At 40.2% G+C, this 5,812-nt stretch overlaps 1 pseudogene; it reads left to right on the forward strand.

Moving 5' to 3' along the window:
• The first annotated feature begins 3,777 nt into the window (after positions 1–3,777).
• Positions 3,778–4,695, forward strand: LOC141491944 (translation initiation factor eIF2B subunit alpha pseudogene; annotated as a pseudogene).
• The last annotated feature ends 1,117 nt before the right edge of the window (positions 4,696–5,812 follow it).

Here is a 5,812-nt window from a genome sequence, read left to right on the forward strand (position 1 = left end):
AGTTCCACGATATTTGAATTGTGTCCTTCTGGCTGCTTGTAATATTTTCTCTTTGACTTGGGAGTTCTGGAACTTGGCAATAATATTCCTGGAGCTTGTTTTTTGGGGATCTCTTTCTGGGGGAGATCAATGGATTCTCTCAGTTTCTATTTTGCCCTGTTTCTAGCATATCAGGGCAGTTTTCCTGTAGGAATTCTTTAAAAATGATGTCAAGGCTCTTCTCCTGATCATGACTTAAAGGTACCCCAATAATTTTAAAAATATCTTTCCTGAATCTGTTTTCCACATCAGTTGTTTTTTTCAATGAGATGTTTCACATTTTCTTCTAATTTTTCATTCTTTTGGTTTTGAAGTATTGTGTCTTGACTTCTCGTAAAGTCATCTGCTTCCTTTAGCTCCATTGTACATCTGAAGGATTTGTTTTCCTCAGAGAGCTTTATTATCTCCTTTTCCATGTGGCCAATGCTTTTTAAAGAATTCTTCTCCTCAATAATTTTTGAACTGCTTTATCAATTTGGACTAAACTGGTTTTTAATATGCTATTTTCTTCAGCATTTTTTGGATCTCCTTGACTAAGCTGCTGACTTCTTTTTCATGTTTTTCCTGCATCGCTCTCATTTCTTTTCCCAATTTTTCTTCTATTTATCTTACTTGATTTTCAAAATCTTTTTTGAGCTCTCTCATAGCCTGAGGTCAATTTCCGTTTTCTTGGAGTCTTTAGATGCAGGAGCTTATACTTTCTCATCTTCAGATTGAGTATTTTGAGCCTTCTTGGGATCATAGACAAAATTTTTCTTAACAGTTTTTCTCTTTTTTCCTTTGTTTACTCATTTCTCCAACCTGTGCCTGGTTTGGGGGTGCTTCCTGACCTTTTGAATATTATTGGGACACCCCCCTCATAAGGATCTCCGTGTGTGAAGCTCTGACTGCTCTCCTGCTCTGTGAATGACCACAAGTGCACCCCTCTGTCACAGGGTTGAGGTGGGCAGGGGCCTTGTCCTATGGGGGGCCTAGACAGTGATCAGGATCTGAATGTGGTCAGAGCCCTGGAGTACTGTTCCAGGTACAGAGGACAGATCTCAGAAGTCTCCCGCCCCTACCTTAGGTGGGCTGAGCACTCAGGGATCAGTTGCCTGGAGGCTCCTGCTTGCTGGCTCCATGCCTACTTCTGCTTCCTGGATCTGGGCTGCTGCAGCTACCACCACTGCACTGAGTGCCCTGAGGCCCTGGGCTTCAGCTGGCTCTGGCAGAGGTCCCCCTGATGATCTTCCAAGTTGTTCCTGGTGCTCCCCTAGGTGCAGGTCAAGAAACTGCTTCTGCTGCAGGAGCCATGGCTCCCAGGCACCCTGGGGCTCTTTCCAGGAGGCTGAAGTTTCTTCACTGTGATGGGGCCCCACTCTAACTCCGTGGAGTGAAGTTTCCTACTATTTTCCAGGTTACCTTGGTTTGAAGAATTGCCTCACTGGATCTCTCTGCATTCTGTCACTCAAAAATTTAGTTAGAGTAATAATTTTAAGATTTTTGAAATATTATGGAGAGAACACCTAGAACACTTCTCCTGTCTCCATCTTGGCTCCACCTGCAAAACAATTCTTAAAACACATCAGCTAGTGGCACAGTGGATTGCATTGGCCTTGGAATTAGGAAAACAGGAGTTTGAATCCAGTCTCTGACACTTACTATCTGTGTAACCTTGGGCAAGTCACTTAACCCTGATTGCTTCACATCCAGGGTCATCTCCAGTCATCCTGATTCATATCTGGCCACTGGATCCAGATGAGTCTGAAGGAGAGAGACTGATGACTTACCACAGCCTCCCTTACTCAAATCTAATTCATGTGCTTGGCATGTCATCACCTCCCTGATGGCATGGTCTTCTTTGAGAATGAAGGACGAACAACAAACAGCATAATTTTGTGCCAAATGTAGGTTTAAAAATTGACTTTAACCAAAGTCCGATGCCAAAGTAGGATGGAAAAATTCAGGGTGTTCAAAGACACTAGTCTAGGGAAATAAGTTGGATTCTTTGATTTAGTGAAATAATCATTTGCATTAAGGGTTGGGGTCATTCTTGCTCATCAAGTTTTTATTTCAAGTTTTCTTCTTGGGCACACAATAGAATGGGGAATGAAACCATGATATAGTAATTATAGGCATGCTTAGCATAGGGATTGATGTGCCAGTTCTATGTTTAAGAGTAGTGTCAGTGCCCAGGACCCAACATTTTATCTTCCCTAAGCTGAAAAAGTAATAATCTGCTAATATTGAATAGCATAGAATGATCTCCTACTTTGAGGCAACAATCAGGTGGTGCATTTGAGAGAATGCTGGGCCTAGAGTCAGGAAAACTTTTGAGTTCAAATGTGACCTTAGACAACTTAGTAGTTGTGTGACTCTGGACAAGGCACTTAACCTCAGTTTACCCCTCAGTAAAATGATATTAATAATAACAACTCTTGTGAGGGCCAAAAAAGATAATATTTGTAGAATTTTAAGGAGCCTAATAAATGTTCATTCCTCCCATTACTGTATTTAGTTTCTTCATTTTTTTCTTTGGTGGGGGATCAAACATAAACAGCATTAAAATATCTATATAGGGGTGGCTAGGTGGTGTAGTGGATAAAGCACCAGCCCTGGAGTCAGGAGTACCTGGGTTCAAATCCGGTCTCAGACACTTAGTAATTACCTAGCTGTGTGGCCTTGGGCAAGCCACTTAACCCCGTTTGCCTTACAAAAACCTAAAAAAAAAAATCTATATAAAAGGAATGAATTGGATAGAAGGACTCTGAGGTCTTTTTTTGGCTCTCCACCTATGATCCTATCTTACATGTTTAGAAATAAGAGCTAATAATAAGTAACTAACATTTACAGAGAGCTTTTGTGTTTGTGAAGTGATTTACATAAAACATTTCACTGGATCCTCAAAAATTTGGGAGGGAGTTTTTATTAATATTCCCATTTTAGATGAAAAAACTGAAGCCAAGAAAATTAAGTGAACTGGCCAGGGTCATAGAGTGTCTGAGATAAATTTCAAATTCAGGTCTTCCTGATTCTGAGAGCAGCAGTCTACCTATTATGCTATGCTGTCCTCTTTACATATATTTAATTATTCTACCCTAAAACCCTTTGATTTGATTGATTTTTGTAGTTCAAACAAACTGTCATTTTTCTATTTCCTGTTCTTCTGTCATTTCAGTAGTGTCCAACTGTTTGTAGTCCCATTTTAGGTTTCCTTTGCAGAGATACTGGACTGGTTTACCATGTTCTTCTTCAGCTCATTTTTTAGATGAGGAAACTGAGGTAAAGAGAGTTAAGTGATTTGCTCATAGCACATAGCTAGTAAACATTTGAGGTTGGATTTGAATTTAGGAAGAGGATGCTTCCTGACTCCAGGCCTAGGACTGTACTCATTGTAACACCTAGCTGTCCCTATTTTTTATATTTTTTTCTTTTTTAAAAAAAATTATATAAATATTTGTTTTTCAATTATATTCAATAGTACTTTCTACCTATCATTTTTGTAAGTTTTTGAATTTTATAATTTTTCTTCCACCCTCCCTTTCCTCTTTCCCCACAGAAGGCAATTTAATAATCTTTACATTGTTTCTATGCTATGCATTGATCAAAATTGAATGTGTTGAGAGAAAAAACATATCCTTGAGGAAGAAATAAAACATTAGAGATTGGGCGGGGGCTGCCGGGACGCAGGGCCCGGCCGGGCGTTGAGCAGCCCCGGAGAGCTCAGTGGAGGCTTCTGGCTGCTGTGCTGTGACCACCATGAACCACACGGAGTTGATCCAGTACTTTAATTCCCAAATGAAAGAAGATCCCGACGTGGCTTCTGCCGTGGCAGCCATCCGGACCTTGCTTGAGTTTTTAAAGAGAGACAAAGGGGAGACAATTCAGAGCTTGAGAGCAAACCTCAAAAATGCCATTAAAATCCTGTGCAGTGTAGATTCTTCAGTGGCAGTCTCCTCCGGTGGAGAACTCTTCCTCCGATTCATCAGTCTCACCTCCCTGGAGTACTCAGATTACTTGAAGTGTAAAAAAATCATGATTGAGCGAGGAGAACTCTTTCTTAGGAGGGTCTCACTTTCCAGAAGTAAAATTGCAAACCTGTGCCATACTTTCATCAAAGATGGAGCTAGGATATTAACTCATGCCTACTCACGAGTGGTGCTCAGAGTCCTGGAGAAAGCAGCTGCGGCCAAGAAACGATTCAGTGTGTATATCACGGAGTCCCAGCCTGACTTATCTGGGAAGAAAATGGCAAAAGCTCTCAACAGTTTGAATGTGCCCGTCACTGTGATTTTAGATGCTGCTGTTGGCTACATCATGGAGAAAGTGGATCTTGTGATAGTTGGTGCAGAAGGAGTTGTTGAAAATGGTAGCATTATTAACAAGATTGGTACCAACCAGGCAGCCGTGTGTGCCAAGGCACAGAACAAGCGCTTCTACATAGTGGCGGAGAGTTTAAAGTTTGTCCGACTCTTTCCTTTGAATCAGCGAGATGTGCGGGATAAGTTTAAGTACAAAGCAGCTACACTAAAGTCTGTTGGCACTGGACAAGATCTCAAAGAAGAACACCCCTGGATTGACTATACCCCACATTCCTTAATCACATTACTGTTCACAGACCTTGGGGTGCTGACACCCTCAGCTGTCAGTGATGAACTCATCAAGCTTTACCTCTAGCTTCCAGTCTTCTTTGACCATCAAGTTTACCAAATGCACAGGGGATGACCCAAGACAAAGTGGAGTAAATAAAACTTCCAAGCATTATGGACTATTTCCAACAAGCATCCCAGCTATCATATGCCTTCCGGCATAAGACTTACTCCTTCCACACCACAACTTTCCCCATCAAGGTTTTGCTGTAAATTTAAATGGGACTTTAGTGGAAACAACATGAAAAAGCCAACAGACGACACAAAAAGTACTGAACCCAATTTTACAATAAGGTACCCTAAATGCCCCATAAAAAAAATCAGACTTCTTTGATGTGAAGGGTCAAGTTTTACTCTGATTTTCCAGATTGTTGGTGTTACACCTTGAACCCCTGTAATATAGTTAGTGTATTATGATAATGATGATTCTGAAGGCACAAAATTTTGTCTCAACAAAGATCATCGTTATAAATTTCAATCCTCTTTAGAGTATGTAAATGAAATTCAGGGCTGCATCTATATTGTCTCTATACCCTGGAAAGACATTTTTAAATAAAATCCTCAAGAACCTAAAAAAAAAGAGATTGCAAAATTATATAGTACATAAGACAACTTTATTTAAAAAATGAAGGTAATAATCTTAGGTCTTTGTTTAAACTCCATAGTTCCTTCTCTTGATACAGATGGTATTCTCTGTCATAGATATACTAAAATTGTCCCGGTTTATCGCACTGATAGAATGAACAAATCCATTAAGGTTGATCATCACCCCCATTTTTGTGTTAGGGTGTACAAGTTCTACTCATCTCATTCACATACCCTTTTTTCATGATCTCTTCAGGGTACAGATTCAGTGGTGGTCTTACTAGATCTAAGAGTATGCACATTTTTATTGTCCTTTGGGTGTAATTCCAAATTGCTTTCCAGAAACATTGGATGAGTTCACAGCTCCACCAAAAATGCATTAGTTCCCCAGATTTGCCACATCCCTTCCAACATTGATCATTGTCCTTTTTGGTCATATTGGCCAATCTGAGTGGGGCGAGGTGGTACCTCAGAGATGCTTTAATTTGCATTTCTCTAATAAGTAATGATTTAGAACAATTTTTCATATGACTATGGATAGCTTTGATTTCCTCATCTGC

The sequence above is a fragment of the Macrotis lagotis genome, chromosome 6 (genome assembly GCF_037893015.1).
Source record: "Macrotis lagotis isolate mMagLag1 chromosome 6, bilby.v1.9.chrom.fasta, whole genome shotgun sequence".
Classification (NCBI taxonomy): Eukaryota; Metazoa; Chordata; class Mammalia; order Peramelemorphia; family Peramelidae; genus Macrotis; species Macrotis lagotis.